Raw genomic sequence first — 18941 nt, forward strand, 5'->3', positions numbered from 1 at the left:
TAGTTTGGTTGATGTTATTATAACTAAAGAGAACTGGTACTTGATGTAGGATACCTTGATTTTTATGATATAATGAAACCGACAAAACTGATGACAGAAGCATATTTGATTCACATTCCAGAGAAAAAAAGATGAGGTTTTTAACCAAATAAAGTCAATTATAGGTAGATTTTAGTGAATGAAAGTTACACTAGATCAAGACATATTATATTAATATTGATCAACTAACACAAGGAATTAAATACGGAGTGAATACCGAACAGAAACCATGTTGACTGAATAAATGATCTTCTTGGATTTCATTCTGTCATAACTAACTGATACAACAAAGTGATTCATTTTACAAGACAATCGGAAATAAACTTACTGATATTTAGTTTGACTGGGAACTAAAGTTTAGCATTCACTAGTTTTATGTCCAAACGAATTTACATATATATATATTAACTTCCGAGTGGCATTGTGGAACGGTTTCTGAAATTCACCATTATCGTTTTATTTTCTAGCTCCACCTGGAGCACCTCTGGAGATACAGCTGGTCCCAAGCCCGGATAAAGGAGGAGGGTTGGGCATAGGGTTAGCAACCTTATCCCGTAGAAAACTAACTCACTAAAAAACGCTAACCAGAAAATTATTCACTGTATTTTCTGTCGTAGATTAATTAGTTGTTGATTGTTAAATACTATCAAGTTGCCTAGCCTACAAAGTTAGTTAAATCGTATAGATTAAATGTCTTAATTGATTTAAAATTCTTTTTATTTAATATAGAAAGGTAGAAGATAAACAATATAAAATTTTAATTTATTTTTGTATTGGTTGTTTGAATCTTCCTATTGATGTTTAGAACTTCAACTGATCAGTCTTTTATTGTCATATATACATCCTGTACGGATTGCCTTGATATTACCTTAAATCACAAGTATTATAAGTAGAGGTGAATGGTGGCTGGTAGTGGAATCCAGGATGTGCATTTCGACTTATTTTGGCACACGTCAGCTGGATGTACCTGCATCCTGGAGTCGATGTTCACTCCAAGACTAGAAGATAATGGCTATCTGGACTAAGTAGTTAAGTGGATAACGCAATGACATTTAAAACGAACGGTACTGGGTTCGAGTCTGAGAGTGAAAATCAACTCCGAGATGTAAGTACATCCAACTGAGGAGTGCTGAAATAGGACGAAACGCGCATCCTATATTCCACTTCTAGCCACCATCCATCTCTGAATATAAGGTTTTATTCCATAGTATTTTATGACTTAATGGTATTAGTCGGTAAAACATTTAGGAAACTGACGTTTGCTCCTGTAATGACTGTATAATCAATCTGATGAAATAATGAAACAACTGATCTATTCGAAACAATAATTTACTCACTGAACCGATCAATTATCATCCCTTACTCAACAGATTTTAGATGATAAAACACAACTACTACGTAAATTAATATATTCGTAATATCCCAATGAGTAGAAAAATATGGTACAAATATATTAATTTATTTACCCAATGCTCAATTTATTCGAAATTAACAAGTCAAACCTTAGTAATGATACCTACAACTACTATTCGTCTACAATTTACTAATTTCAATAGTTAAAATAATGAGTCAATTGAAGCTAGACCACCATGGAAAACCTGGAAGCACTGGACGGCCGTTTAGTCCTAGTATGGGAATCCTAAATTTCTAAAATCCCCACAAAACCCCCTCCAGATAATTTACTAATTGTATGACTATGTGTTACTCGTCAGTCAACTAATAACTAATCAAGCGTAATCTACTCATCATATAACTTAAGACATCAAAAATTGTATCACCCAAGGTCATATCCAAAGCCGATACCATTCAGCTATCTTGTGACTATATAGCGGTTATTAAAAGAAACTAAAAGAAAACCTTAATAATCATATGGTTTAAACTTAATGATCTCCCAGTTATCTCCACAATACACTATGAACTGTATTAGAAAACTTAACAACTGATGATGTTTCGATTTTTCAGTATGAAAATTTCATTGTTAAATTATTATTATTATTATTATTATTATTATTATTATTATTATTATAATCACATATAATTCTATACAATTAGTTTTTAATTCCAAATTTATACAAAGTAGAAATGATAATTTCACAGGTTGAAATCATGAGTCAATTGAAGCTAGACCACCATGGAAAACCTGGAAGCATTGGACGGCCGTTTCGTCCTAGTATGGGACTCCTCAGCAGTTATAATGGAAATTTATTGATAGAAACTAATTGGTCACTTATTACCCAATCTATCATAAAGGTTTCATTTCATTCTATTCACATTATACTAGTCTAATATTACTTAAATTCCTTAATATACAGGATAAATTCAAATAGTTTATTTATTTAGTTTTGGTAACAATTTCTATGTAAGTTTTATTTCAATGATAAACATGAGCAAATTCAATGACTTCTTATGTACACAGGTGTATTTTTATAGAAATTATGCAAACAACATATCTATCTATCTATCTATCTATCTATCTATCTATATATATATATATATATATATATATATATAGAGAGAGAGAGAGAGAGAGATAAGAAGCATAACGATAGAAGAATAGTTTTCATCTTAGATAAGAAGTTTCTGTATATTCAATAGACTTTTGATGTATATACATCCCAATTTTCTATAGAATTATATACATATATATATAGAGAGAGTGAATATTTGTTTTGAATAGTTGACTGTAAATTAGTTCAAACAAAGTGTACCAAATATTGTTAAATGTAAAATTGAATTATGTTCCGGATAAATATTCATTTATATACATAAAATACAAACAATCTACCTCTTTGTACTATAAAACATAAATGAACAGAAGTTAATTCATTAAATTGATTAAGATAATGAATAACATTTATATAAAATTTTATCAAAACATTCTATATTGGTTGTCAACATAATTTTAGGCGTCAGGTAAAATAACATCAACACTACATTTATTTAAGATATATATATATATATATATATATATATATATATATATATATATATATATATATATTCGAATACTATTTTGTTTTGTTGTTGTTGTTTTGATTCACTGTTACTGTTGTAGAATTACACAAGGTATTTCTGTCTCTCTCTCTCCCTTTTTTTCTAGAACAATTTCACTAGAATTGTGTGTATGTTTTGTAGCAAACAAACAAACATACAAACAAAAAAGATTACACAATTCATTTTGACCATTTTATAGTAACATTCATTAAAATTTATTTATATATATGTGAAAATCTGATGATTAAGTAAAAGTGTATACTCATTGAACTTCGTACTGATAGAATTCAATGTGTACAATTCAGTTATATTAAGGAATGAACCAATTTACATTGTTACATAATCATGTATCATTATATAATTTGTTCAGGATAAAGTTTATAAGACTCTAGTCATTCTATCTACATTTATGTGAGTCTATATACATTGACTAGTATATATATACATTGATTCCAATGAAAAGTTTTTAATGCTTACGTAACTATTTGTTGTTAGTGTGCATAGTAACCAATGTTGAGTTTTTATAACCATTATTTTTGTATTATAAAAGGTTTCAGTAATATGAAATCATAGATACACATAAATTTATATATATATATATATATATATATATATATATATATATATATATATATATATATATATATATATATATATATATATGAACTAAACTTGATTTGCCATCCTGTTTCATTCATCTAATTCAATTTGAATTAAACAAACAATCCTGAAAACTATGACACAAGAGTCAATTTTATATTAAAACAAACATTAAAACCTTTCATTTTAAACAATTTAATACATGTGAAAATTATTATATACAAGTAAATAACATCAAATGAATTTAAAACTTCACCTCATTTCACAAGCAAGTGGCTGTCAGGACTCAGTAGCTAAGTGAATAACGTGATGGTGTATGAAACAAACGGTACTGGGTTGGAGTGTCACAGTGAACATCATTTGTGAGATACAGGCACGTGCAGCTGAACAATGCCAAATAGGAGGAAATGTGCGTCCTGAATTCCACTGCTAACCACTATCCGTGTTTGCTTAGAATGCTTGTGAATTAATGTGATATCGAGGTAATACGCACAGTATGCGCATATGCCAATAACAGATTGATCAATTACAGTGCTAAAGATCATTGGGGAGATTCAGTTGAACAACGCTAAGTGAATTTCAACTTCACCCGATTGCAGAAGCAGGTGGCTGTCAGGACTCAGTAGCTAAGTGAATAACGTGATGGCATTTGAAGCGAACGGTACTGGGTTCGAGTCCTGGTGTGAACATCAACTCTGAGATGCAGGCACATCCAACTGACAAGTGCTAAAATAGGATGAAACGCGCGCCAAACTGGATTCCACTGTTAGCCATTATCCATTTTTGCTTCTAATGATAGAATATTTTTTATTTTTCTGTTCAATATAAGTTAACTCCTGTTTAATAAATCTGTATTTATATTGAATAATTAATGATATAAATTATACATTTTACGTTAATAATTAAACAATAATTTACAATTGCCTTTATAACATACACTTTATTGTATATTAGTTCTATCAAAAGCGTTAAGCCGTATCTTAAAAAGAGGTCATACATAAACTCGGAACTAAGTCTTGCATGTTAGAGGGTTACAAAATATATGAATCTGGATGAAACAAATTCTTTTCTATAGTGAGTTTGTATCTAATTAGGAATTATTGTATTGTGTTCTTATTTTACTAACCTTTTAATACGTTCTTTATTCAAGCTAAGGAAATAAATAATTTACTTATTTATAATACCAAAAACCTTAATAGCTCAGAAACGATGGAAATGTTATGTCTCGGTTACATAACAAGATAGCTTTATAAATCAGATCTTAGAAAGTTACTTAATTACGCCTGTTACTCCTTGTTAAGGAGCATGGGCCGCTCACCAGCATTCTCCATCCAACCCTGTCCTGGGCTTAGAAAGTTAACTGATAACTTATAAAACCTGGTCACTAATTAGAGAAGTTATTTTCACATTGTTCTAACATCCTAACCACGCGCTAGAAAAGGAAGTGGAAAGTTTTAAACTCTTCTTCCTTATATAAATAGGGTAACGTATTTAAGGATGATTGTTCCGAAGTAATCTATTCATCAAAATTGTCAGTATATTTTGTTTAATAACTGCATAGTATTCAAGTGTATGTTAATAAAAGCTGTTAAGATGAATATTTATTAGGCCACAATTTCAAGAAACGATACTTGTTCCTAGTTTATTATTTTATGTAATAAGAATACAATCGAAAATCATAACTTCTGTATGTTTAAAATATATAATGTGATGTCTGTTAAAGAATTTATGATCACACACTAATATCAAATATGATATTTGAGTACATAAATGTATAAAAGTACCTTCAAATACTCATAGTCAAATGTAGATGGGAGAATATTTTGGGAATTCACATTTGATGTGTATTTCTTAAGGAATGGTATATAATATGTATGCGATTCTCTGAATTTCCAGAAAGAATAGAAACTTAATCTATCATAGTGATCTTCATTTTTACAAGTTTGCTTCAATAAATTCCTCACTGGATGGAAATTATTTTTTAATATCAACTAGTAAATCAATATTTGTCAAACATTATTGGTTAAGTGATTTGTCTCAATTCAGTTAGTAGACTTCTGGTCATTTGACTAGATAAACTTGTATTTTAAGAAATAATCAGTTTCATTAAAGTTTATTGAACCTTTTAATTTACTTTGATTAAGGAATTCTCAAAAATTTTAAGCAAAGATGGATAGTGGCTAGCAGTAGAATCCAGTCCGATCCACGTTTCATCCTATTTGGGACTCGTCAGCTGGATGTACCTGCATCCCAGAGCTAATGTTCACTCCAGGACTCGAACCCATTACCGTTAGCTTCAAACGCCATCGTGTTCTCCACTTAGCTACTGAGTCCTGATAACCACCTGATTGTGTAATGGGGTGAAGTTTTAATTCACTTTCTGTTGTTTTGCTTGTATTTTCCCATTGTTATTAAGGACTATATTAGAGGCAATCCGCACAGGATGCATATATGCCAACATGTGACTGATCAATTGCAGTTCTGATCATCATCTGATCATACAAGTAAAACGACAACAATTGAATTTGAATTCTCAAATAGTTATGAACAATAATTTGTTAGGGGAAATGTTAGAGTCAGTAGTCCCTCTAACCCCACACTATAAAAAAAGATGGTAAAATTAAGATTTCTTGAAAAGCTATTTTATTCAAGCTGTTATATGGACTAACTGTTTTGATGAGTAAATTGGAAACGAACAAAAAGCAAACAAACAACAAAGTTGATGAATAACAACTTAAATGTAGAACTATATCAAATGCTTTTGTCATATTAACAATCATCATTAATAATAGCTTTATCATTTAAACTTGATAAGAAGTTATATTAATATAAATGATAAGATTTATTAAGAACTTTAGTTGATAGATTAGAACAGTACAGAGTTATTCTTCATCGTATTAATCCTCTTGAATATCAAACATTTCTTGAACTTTTGACTTATTATCTCTCATCATTTTGAATATTATTATTAAAGTATAGTATAGTACAGTTGTCCGGTCTATTAAGTTTGAATTAAACGAATCTTGTACGATAATCTTAAAACTTAATAATCATAATCATTCTTTAATCTATATTGATCTCTATCAAATTCTATACAGATTAAAAAGATCTTTATACGATCTCGGTTAGTAGAAATATTACTAAATTTTAAACAGGAAAAATATAGTTCAGAAAAGTAAACGTTTTGTGATACAAAAAAGAAACAGACAGACACACATACACAGATGACTTATATAACAATTAATTGAATGGAGGCAAAGTAAAATGAGAGAAAAAATATGTCTTTTTCTGTTTTCTAACCACATATCAACCCTCCTCCCTTATCCGGGCTTAAGACCGGCGGTAACCCCAAAAGACTACAGGCAAAGTTGACTACTGTACTAACAAATTAATAATGTGTGAATGTACAGTCCTTTCATTTTTGGCTCCTAAAATCTTTAAAACCTCTAAACTATCTCTTTCTGTCCCATAGAATTCAAACTCTTGAAAAATATATAACGTGGAGTGATTCATTCTAATTTCATTTTAATTACATCGTTAAACTGAATTGAACAGTTTTGAATTAAAGCATGATACTTCTAAACATTTATATATATTATAACTTCCCCAACATTTCTTTCGTTTACTGAACATTAAGAGTTTTATTTATAACCTCTTCATAGAAATCTTTACTCCAAATCCAAAATTTATCTACACTCCATTAGATCTTCCAATAAACAGTATTTCATACATTCTTTTTCAAATTATCATTCCTATTTCTTTACACTTCCAAACAATCTGACCATGGAAACTCACACGTTTATATTTAACTTAACTTTTTATCCGTAATATATCATACTAAAATACTATTTGAAAACTGAAAATGCACAAGATTAACAGCAAAAAAATAGTAAAAAAAACATTACGTCATATTTTATGGATAAAGCACAAAATGAAAACACTGTCTATACATACATAGATCAATCCTAGAACAAACAAAAAACGTTGATGAACAACTCAAATTTCAAAATGTATCATACATAACATCAATTATATTAAAACAGTTGACTGTTACTTTTACTTTCATTATATCTGAAAATAAACATTTAGCTCTCAGCTTTTTTTCTCAGAAGAGGTTTTGTGGAGATTTTAGTAATTTCAATAGTTGAAATCATGAGTCAATCAAAGCCAGACTACCATGGAAAATTTGGAAGCACTGAAAGACCGTTTCGTCCCAGTATGAGACTCCCCAGCAGTGCGCATCCACGACCCCCCCCGCGAGATTCGAACCCAGGACCTATCAGTCTCGTGCGCGAGTGCTTAACCATTAGATCACTGAGCCGGCCGGCATCCAACGGTGTTAATGTCTAACTTCAATCAATCCATGAAACTGCGCCACCGTCACCATTGTCTTCAGTGAGATGATATCTCATAACAGACCTGGTTGAACTGCACTGATCACGGCTTTTCACTAGAACTCCGGGAGTGTCTCTTGAAGATATAGTGGAGTGTAGATAAATTTTGGATTTGGATTAATGATTTCTATGAAGAGGTTATAAATAAAACTCTTAATGTTCAGTAAACGAAAGAAATGTTGGGGAAGTTATAATATATATAAATGTTTAGAAGTATCATGCTTTAATTCAAAACTGTTCAATTCAGTTTAACGATGTAATTAAAATGAAATTAGAATGAATCACTCCACGTTATATATTTTTCAAGAGTTTGAATTCTATGGGACAGAAAGAGATAGTTTAGAGGTTTTAAAGATTTTAGGAGCCAAAAATGAAAGGACTGTACATTCACACATTATTAATTTGTTAGTACAGTAATCAACTCCGCCTGTAGCGCTTAACCACTAGACAACTGAGCCGGTCGGCATCCAACAGTGTTAATGTCTAACTTCAACCAATCCACAAAATTGAGCGACACATCCACCATTGTCTTCAGTGAGTTACTATTTCACAACATACCTGGTTGAACTCTACTTGTCGCTGCTTCTCACTAAAACTCCAGGATATACCTCTTGAAATCAGTCACTAGTGAGCAAATGATTATTATCTGAAGGAGTTTTGTGGATATTGTAGTAATTTCAATGATTGAGATCACGAGATCATGAAATTACTATAATATCCACAAAACCGGTTCTGATAAATATTTATTCTTTTACTTAAGTGTTATATGGACGTTCATATCAATCACTAGTTAATTCTTATCGACTTAAATTAAAAAAAACAAACAAACAAATAAACAAACACACAAGCCAAACAATACCAAGTGAATTTAAATTCATCGCATTGTACAAGAAAATAGCTATCAGGACTCAGTAGCTGAGTGGATAACGCGATGGCGTTCAAAGTGAATGGTACCGGGTTCGAATCCCAGAGTGGACATCAACTCTGGGATGCAGTTACATCCAGCTGACGAGTCCCAAATAGGACGAAATGCGCGTCAAACTGGGTTCTACTGTTAGCCACTATCCATCATTGCTTACAAAAACACATAACCAGGTTTCTATTGATAAAGTTTATGAATGCCAATTCATTATTTTATTATAACTAACGTATTATTTTTATTTTCACATTTAAGATAGATACCATTTTGAAATGGTGGAGAAGATTTTTCACTTGAAAAAAAGAAAGAAAAAAGAACAAGGAAAAAAAGAGAGAAAGAAAGATTTCAATAATGTTACATTCTTAAATTTATATGTTATCATCTTGAAGTTTCTTATTATCTTTATTAGTAAAATAACCTAAATATATTTTGTAAAATGAATATTTAGAGAAAAACGGGTAACCATCTTCAATGTATATATGCATAGTGTTTTCATTCAGTTTATCTGATATAGGTAATATGAAAAAGAAAAATAACACTTTTCTATACTACATAGTGATAAAAGTTCTACTTATTAAGAAGTTAAAATAATTAATATACCTGATTTAATAAAGTTCATTTTATTTAATGAATGTTATATAATAAAATGATCAACCTGGATTATTATGATCAAATAATTGTATTGATCTATTAATAAAATATAACTTATAAGTTATAGGTTATAATCAAAGATATTGGGTGAAACAAACAAACAAACAATGTATATCTTTAGTGTCCTTTGAAAAATAATAAGTAAACAATATAACTTCTATACATCACTTTCTATACCATATTATAGAATTTAAAACTTTCAACAGTTAAGATCATGAGTCAATTGAAGCTAGACCACCATGAAAAGCCTGGAAGCACTGGACGGCCATTTTGTCCTAGTATAGGACTCCATAACAGTGCAAATCCACGACCCCGCCTTGCAATTTGAACCCAGAACCTAACAGTCTCGCGCGCGATCGCTTAACAACTAGATCACTGAGCTGGCATCTAACGATGTTAATGTCTAACTTCAACCAATCCACAAAATTGAGAGACATATCCACCATTGTCTTCAGTGAGTTACTATCTCACAACAGACCTGGTTGGACTCTACTGATCACTGCTTCTCACTAAAACTCCAGGATATATCTCTTGAAGCCAGTCACCAGTGAGCATATGTTGATTAATATCAGAAGTGGTTTTATGGAGATTGTAGTAATCTCAACGGTTAAGATCATGACTCAACTGAAGCTAGACCACCATGAAAAACCTGGAAGCATAGGACGGCTGTTTCGTCCTAGTGTAGGGCTCCTCAGCAGTGCGCATCCACGACGATTTATAATTGTAAATGTCTAGATGGAATTATCTATATTCAAATATTAACCTGAATTTTTATTTTGTTTAACATAAAAACTACTTTACATTGCCCTCTTGATGAAACCTTTTTTTTTCACAATAGGATTATAGAATAAGATTCATCTGTTTTATTCTTTTATATTCTTTCATTATTATATGATGGTTATTTACTAAATAAGGTTAGTTCTATTAGCAACTAGTACTATATCGTCTGATCACAGGAAACAACAGATTCAATGAGGAAAAAAAGAATTCTTCTTCTTTTTTCAAATTGTTTGCCATTATTAGAAGAAATTATGATACCTTTCAAAGAGGTATGATGTAACAGATAAATAAAAGTTGTAAGTTCAGTCAAATCATTCTGATTCAATTACATAAAAATGCTTGTCTTAGATTACATACCAAAAGATGGTTGAAAAGTTTTCACTTAGAAGTTGATTATTTTTATTATTAACTTTGAATGTAATGTTACTAATGGGTTACAAAAATTGATTATTCAACTATTGTTTAATTAATATCAGATGGGTTTTATGGATATTATAATAATTTCAATGGTTAAGATCATGAGTTTAGTGGTCTAAGTGGTGATCCAGTGTTCGCGCGCGAAACCAGTAGGTCCTGGGTTCGAATCTCGCAGAGGGCGAGGTCGTGGATGCGCACTGCTGAGGAGTCCCACAATAGGACGAAACAGCCGTCCAGCGCTTCCAGTTTTTCTATGGTGGTCTAGCTTCAACTGACTCATGATCTTAACCATTGGAATTATTATTTAATTATTAAGGTTATATAAGATATTGTATTAGTCATAAATTCCATGAGATAGAACAATTGTAAACTGGTTATAAATAAACTAATATGAAACTTTGAACTTAATAAAATAATGCTTTGTTCTTATGACGTAGGCATTATCTCCAGTCATTATTAGTGTGATGAAATCTACTTATGAATTTATTTAACCTTAATTATTCTAATAGCTTGTAGCATAGCTTTTTTGGAGAAGTACAGAGGAGAAAAAATGTCATTTTTCTAGATGTAACCTAAAATGTGAGGTCTGCGCAACTATCATAACCAATGGTTGAAGACTCTGGGTGACATGGCTCAGAATCGATCACAATGGCATCGGTGTATACATTCTTTGTCTTCCCTTAAAGAACGAGATTAAAATTACTTTATATCTTTCTTTCTACCAACTAATTCTTTCTTCCTGTACTATATCCTTGTATGCAATCTTTCTTTTATATATTACTACCATTGAGGTAACCACTTCTATGAATTTGGTGTTCATCTTGTTGTGCTAATGAGGTATGGCAACTTGGACCGATGCATATATGTGCGTGGTCCTATGTTGTAGCTGACTGACTGAACCTAAAATATTTTTTAGCATCAATAGGGAAACTTTAGTTTATTTACATCTTTGGTATTCATGATTTAATTTTATGTAAACAAAGTTGTTGAGATGAAAGATGTAAAATGAGATAGCAGAAAAAGTTGAAGGCACGTAGGATTTTATTTGATATCCATGGCGAAACTCTAATTTATGGACGAGCCAATCACAAGCGTTTTAGAGATTTCAAGATTACGGCGCCAACTTCAGTGCTTAATGCTAACGTACGATCGGTTCACAGGGAATTTTTTTTATAAAACGTGATAATTGAGCGGCTATAACAAATAAAACAACGAAACTATAATTTGTGGACGAATCAATCAGGTATAAGACAATAGATCTCGGATTTTAACGCGAAAGCCTTTCATCCATTTGGCTAAATAAATTTCTGGCATTATAGCTGTCAGTTTGTGATAAAAAACCCCATATATAATTCCTAACTAAGGCAAATTACGACAATTATTGCGAACTGGATAATAAAAGCACCAGTAACACTGGCTGCAGTCAGGTACTACAATATTTACGGATGTTTGGAGAGTGTACAGACTCCTACATAGGCTTGGTTATGTGCATCGTGTCGTTATCCACAAGTAGCATTTTGTGTACTCAACAACCGGAGTGCATATAAACAATAATGAAACTATGTGGTCGAGGCTGGAAGAGTTTTTGAGACTTTACCATGGCCCCATAGGCCGACTATTCTGTATCCGTATGGATGATTTCCTCTACTGCATGCATTACGATTTCAGAACCTCTGAACCTCTTTCTAACCTTGATAAGTTTTTGAACCACGTATAAGAAGTATATCGACTTTATTTCCATGGTTTTGTATAACATATTGTTACTCTATACTGACTGTTTGCTGATTGTCTAATATCTCTCAGGGTTACTTAAGATTCGTTCAAAGGTCGTCCATAAATTAGAGTCCCACCCAATTTTTTACTGTTTAGTAAGAAATACTATGTAAGGAGATATTTAGAAGATCATCATTTGATTTCGTAAAGTTATTATTTTTAATAATTTAGTGCCCAGGTAAATGGTTACTTCAACCCATACATTTAACAGCCATCAATAAACTCTTGATAAGATATCAATATAAAATACATAAATAGGAAAGCAATTTGTTTAAATATTGTTTAAATAGAATAAGTCTTTTCATATCAGCCTAAAAAATTCTACATAATTTCTATAAAGTTTGATAAAGAAACTAATGGACACATTGGTTCAATAATAAAGTGTAAGGTTTATTCTCATCTTATATGTGTAGTATTCAATAAGAATCAAATGATAATCTTGATACAATAGGCTTTTGCTTAGGTTCATTTTGGATTGCTAGTTTGTGCTTATTTATGAAAAGAGTTTATGATTTTTGTATACATAAAAGTAAATGGTGAAAATTCAGATTAACATTGATATTTCTTTGATCCAATTAAATTAAATTATATTGAATCTACATTCAGCAGTTGGTAAAATGATAATTTTTAAAAAAAATAATGTGAACGGAATTAGTTCGTTGATAAATTGATTCATGTACTCAACTATTAAATTACTAGAATATTCATAAACCCCTTTCTGATAACAACTATCATATGCTTACTAGTGACTGGTTTCAAGAAGTATTTCCTGAAGTTCTAGTGAGAAGTAGTGATTAGTGGAGTTCAACCGGATCTGTTGTGAGATAGTAACTCACTGAAGACAATGGTGGATATGTCTCTCAATTTTGTGGATTGGTTGAAGTTAGACATTAACACTGTTGGATGCCGACCGACTCAGTGGTCTAGTTGGTTAAGCGCCTGGTGCGAGACCGATAGGTCCTGGGTTCGAATCTCGCGAGAGAGGATCATGAATGTGCACTGCTGAGAAGTCCCATAATAGGACAAAACGGCCGTTCAGTGCTTCCAGGTTTTCCATGGTGGTCCGACTTCAAATGGATCATCAACTCAACTATTGAAATTGCTACAATATCCACAAAAGCCCTTTCTTATAAGAAATTATTCTCTGTTTTTGCTTTCATTAATAGTTATTTGCCTATTCATGTAGATATATTACAGAATGTCATATGATGTGTTATTGATGTAATAAAAAACTCTTGTTATCAATCTTAACGAATAAAAGAATAATTTGTTTCTATATTTCTGAATGAATCAATGTATAATCATTTTCAGTAATTAAACATTATTCAATAACAACCAACTGTATTCCAAAGCATATCCGATAAGAAAACGTTATATTCATATACACTTGGTGTTGTTTTACTTGTATCCTCCCGTTGTTATTTAGGACTACAATTGATCAGTCTCATGTTGGCATATGTGCATCCTGTGCAGATTGCCTCGATATAGCCTTAAGTCACAAGCATTTTTAAGCAAAGTTGGATAGTGGCTAGCAGTGAAATTCAGGACACACGTTTCGCCCTATTTGGGACTCGTCAGCTGGATATACCTGCATCCCAAAGCTGATGTTCACTTCGGGTCTCGAACCCAGTACCTATCGCACAAGCAGGTGGCTATCAGGACTAAGTGAGGAACGCGATGGCATTTGAAGCGAACGGACGAAATGCGCTTCCTTTATTCCACTGCTAGCCACTATCCATCTTTGCTTAAAAAGTTATATTCATAGTTTATAAATTAGATTATTGGTAGAATATCTAGATGGATATTTGCTTAAAATACTGAACTAATAAAATCATTTTAATAGAGGATTAACTTATTTAAGTAAATCTTTATTAAAATAAAACACATACGATTAATGGTAAAACTCTGTACATACTCTGTAATCTATTCTTCTTACAACTTAATAGATCATGAGCATTTACGATTTCAGTAGTTTCTTTTTAGTCTATAAATTAACCTGAAAAATAAAATCCTTAAATTGATTATTACTAAAGATGAACAATGGTATTTGTAATATCTCAGCAAAAGAATTTGAAGTAAATCCAACGATTCGCTTGGCAATCTGGTCCAAGCTTTTTCAAGGAAAATATTACCACTGTTTAGAGATTTATTTAAATGTTTATAATCTCTTTCTCTTCTCTCTCTCTCTCTATATATATATATATATATATATATATATATTCAAGTGTAATTGTTTTCTTTTATTCCATATTATGACTATTAATTTTATCCTTTTGATAGAAAACGCTCATTACATGACTTATCTTTAATTAACACTTTGAACATTGACAAATATAAGTATACACAAACATAATAATTGATGAAAAGCGAATATATATCTTCGATAAAAATAACTTGGCTTCATTATTATTATTATTATTATCATTATTATTGTATTATATTGTTTGTATTCCTCTTTCTTTCTAGTCTTCCTCGTTTCAGAAAAGATTTTTTTTGGAGAAAAAGCAAAAATTAGCACGATGGCACCCGTTGTTTTATCTACTTTTTTTCTTCCTGATAAACAGAAAATGGAGAAGGCAAAGAAAAAGAAAAGATAAAATTATGTTTGATGAAATATGTTTGTTTTTCATGAATTAATATTACAAACTGATAAGGTATATATTAGCTTACTTAGTATTACAATAGTCGAGATCATGAGTCAGTTAAGGTTAAACCACTATGGAAAACCTAGGAGCACTGGATAGCTGTTTCGTTCTATTGTGGGACTCCTCAGTACTCCACATCCATGATCCTCCCTTGTGAGATTCAAACCCAGGACCTATCGGTCTTACACGCGAGAACACTTAAACTTTAAACAACTGAGTTGGCACCCAACGGTGTTAATGTCTAACTTCAACCAATCCACAAAATTGAGCGACACATGCACTATCGTCTTCAGTGAGTTACTATCTCACAACAGATCCGGTTGAACTCCACTAATCACTACTTCTCACTAGAACTTCAGGAAATACTTCTTGAAACCAGTCACCAGTGAGCATATGTTGATTAATGTCAGAAGGGTTTTTACTTAACATTGCTGGAAAATATTATAATGAATTTTGGTGAATTGTGATGTATTTTATGTTAGTGAGACGAATTTATGTTTAGTTTAGAAAGTTGAAACCTAATTTGGTGTTACTTACAAGTACTATAAATTATTTGGAAAGTGTTACTTTTTGTCAGATATCAAAATTACAATTTTTACTTTCAAGTGAGTAAAAATATTCAAGTTATATGTCAGTAAAAAAACTTATAACTCTATGTATTCCTGTGGTAGTAAAGCTGAACCCGAACTCGAGAATATGCTTAATGAAACTAGTTTGGTTTAATCGAAATCATGAACCGATCTAAGTTAGACCACCATTGATAATCCAAAAGCACTGGGCTGGTGTTTCGTCCTAGTATGGGACTCCTAAGCAGTGTCCATTCACGATATTGCGCGACCATCCACCAGTGTCTACGGTAAGTAGCTCCGTCACACATCAGTGGTTTTAGAGAGAAGCCGTGACTAGTGGAGCTAATCCGTATCCGGTGTGAGACAGTTACCCACCAAAGACAAAGAAAGATAGTCACTAAATATCGTTGGTTGATTAAGGCCAGACATTAACACTGATTGAATGCCCACTTAGTGGTTCAGATGTTATATGTTTGCGTGAAACCAAAGATCCTGGATTCGATTTCCATTTGCGGAATCGTTGATGAGCACTGCTGAGGAGTCCTATAATAGAATGAAACCCCCGTCAAGTGCTTTTAGATTTTCAATTGTGGTTTAACATTGGCCGGTCCATGGTTTCAGTGAAAGGTTAATAATGTTGTTCACAACACTCAATACAATAGTGTTTTACACTAGTTGAATATCTTTTGCATCATTGCAGTAATCTGCGGTGAAATTATTGCAATCTTGCCAATATTTGACTTACAAATTTTTTAAAAATATTCTATTTAGATTACGAGCATTTATTTTTTGCTATTTGACGAGGTTTAAATACACAAGGTAATTTAAATGACATTTTGAGGACAAAATAAAATATAGGAAGACTAAGTGAAAATTATTGAATTCGCATTACCATAAATTAATAAATTATAACTTAATGTAACCAAATCATTTTGGTTGTAAGCTTATATTGGCGTTTAATATTCTTTAGCATGGAGACAGTCGATTTTGGTGGTCTTTATAATTATCAGTGACTTTGATCGTTTTCCGAATAGATTTCTTGTATACGATAGTGTAAGAGAAAATTCACATGATGGTCCTTTTATTGTGTATTATTTGCAATGTAACTCCTAGAGATTATATGTCATAGTTACTGAACGCCTAAGTTTCACTAACATCTTTTATTAATCGAAGATACGACATATCCATACTAGTGTTTTCTTTTATGAGAAACTAATATCGGGTTAACAAGATTAATTTCACTGGGAATATTTATAGCGATTCATGTGTTTACAGAAATCAAATATTACTGTTATGATAAGTTATGATGAAACACAAAACAAGGGAGATTGATTCAGTGAAGAGATTGGTTTTTAGTAAATTCATTCTTAGATCTTTGCAACTATCAGTATACGCTGTTCATAATTATAACCGAGAGTATGCTTGTTGATACTAGAAGTAGTTTACTAAAAATAGTAAAATAAAAAAAACAAAAGAACATCATAGTTAGTAAATTATTGTTAGTATCAACAAATATTTTCAATTATCACTGTGTAAGGTGTATATCTGTGATCATGCCACTTTAAGAACGAATTTCCAGGGAAGAGATCTCGCTGAATTCTTTCTCATGCTTTACATTTCAGGTGGTATTTTTCTCTTACACGTTAGAAAAATCATGCGTGAGATGTAGTTAAAAGTCACCAGCATCCTAGAAAAAATCAGGTACTTATTCTCATTGGGGCTCATTTGAAAATAATGACTCTTAAATATAATAGGTGGAAGCATTATATTAAGAGTAGTTGATACATTTTGTTTCAATTCAATATCATATGAAAAATTTAATTTTTATCAAGATAGGGCTATTTCACAATGAACTTGGTGAAAGACAGGAATGATTTTCTAAGATGAATGAGTCATTATTAATAGTTGTTAAATTCAAACAGATTTGGAGTAATCAGCATCCTTCAAAACAAAGAACGAGGGAATTACAATGAATATGGAGAAGTAACCAGAAAAGGACCTCACCATTCTGATCAGAGACATAAACACCAAAGTCGTAATGGACAACACCAGATATGAAGATATCATGGGACGACATAGACTGAGTGGGAGAAACGAACGAGAATGGTGAGAGATTTGGAAATTTGTGTGCATCCAACAAAATGGTTATAGGTGGCACAATATTACTACACAAACGCATGCACAAATCTACAGGAGTCTCTCTGCACCACACTTCACAGAACCAGATCGATCATATTTGCATCACTAAATTATTCAGGTGAATGGAAGACATGAGAATCAGGAGAGGAGCTGACATAGCTCCAGACCATCACCTGGTTGTTGCCAAGATGAAACTGAAGCTAATGAAACATTGGACAACTGGGAAAACAGTATTACAAAGGTCCAATACACCTTTCCTTCGAGATACGGACAAACTCAACGAATTTAAGATAACTCCCAACAACAGGATCCAAGGCTTACAGGACCCATTCAAAGAAAAAGAAACTACTAAAGAAGACAACTGGAAGGGGATCAAAGAAGCACTAACTTCAGAGTGCTAGGAGGTGCTGGGCCGCAAGAAGCATCATCATAAATAATGTCTCTATCCAAACCACGAACAAGATTCAAGTAGGGAAGAACAAGAAGACAGTAATTAACAACAGCCAAGCAAGAACAGGGAAAGTCAAGGCACAAGATGAATACATTGAAGAAAAAACAAACAAGTGATGGGGTGCATTAAAGCTGACAAGCAGGAATACGTGGAGGAGCTAGCAACGATAGCGGATGAAGCTGCAAGAGAAGGAAATATGAAAAAACTATATGACAAAACGAAGAAACTAGCAGGGAAATATAGTAAACCAGAGGGACGAGTCAAACACAAGGAAGGCTAGATAATCACTGAAATTCAAGAGCAGAGAGACAGATAGACAGAATACACTAGGGACTCTTAAATAGGCCAGCTCCATTCAACCCAACGGACATGGAAGTAGCATCTACAGACCTTCCCACAGATGTCACTTCACCAACGACGGAAGGAATCAGGATGGCCATCAGACAAATCAAGATTGAGAAAGCAGCAGGACCTGACAGTATACTGGCCAAAGCACTAAAGTTAGACATAAAAGTAACTGAAAATATGCTTCACACTCCATGCAGTAAGATTTGGAAGAAGGAACAATCC

Source organism: Schistosoma haematobium, chromosome 1 (genome assembly GCF_000699445.3).
Source record: "Schistosoma haematobium chromosome 1, whole genome shotgun sequence".
Lineage (NCBI taxonomy): Eukaryota > Metazoa > Platyhelminthes > Trematoda > Strigeidida > Schistosomatidae > Schistosoma > Schistosoma haematobium.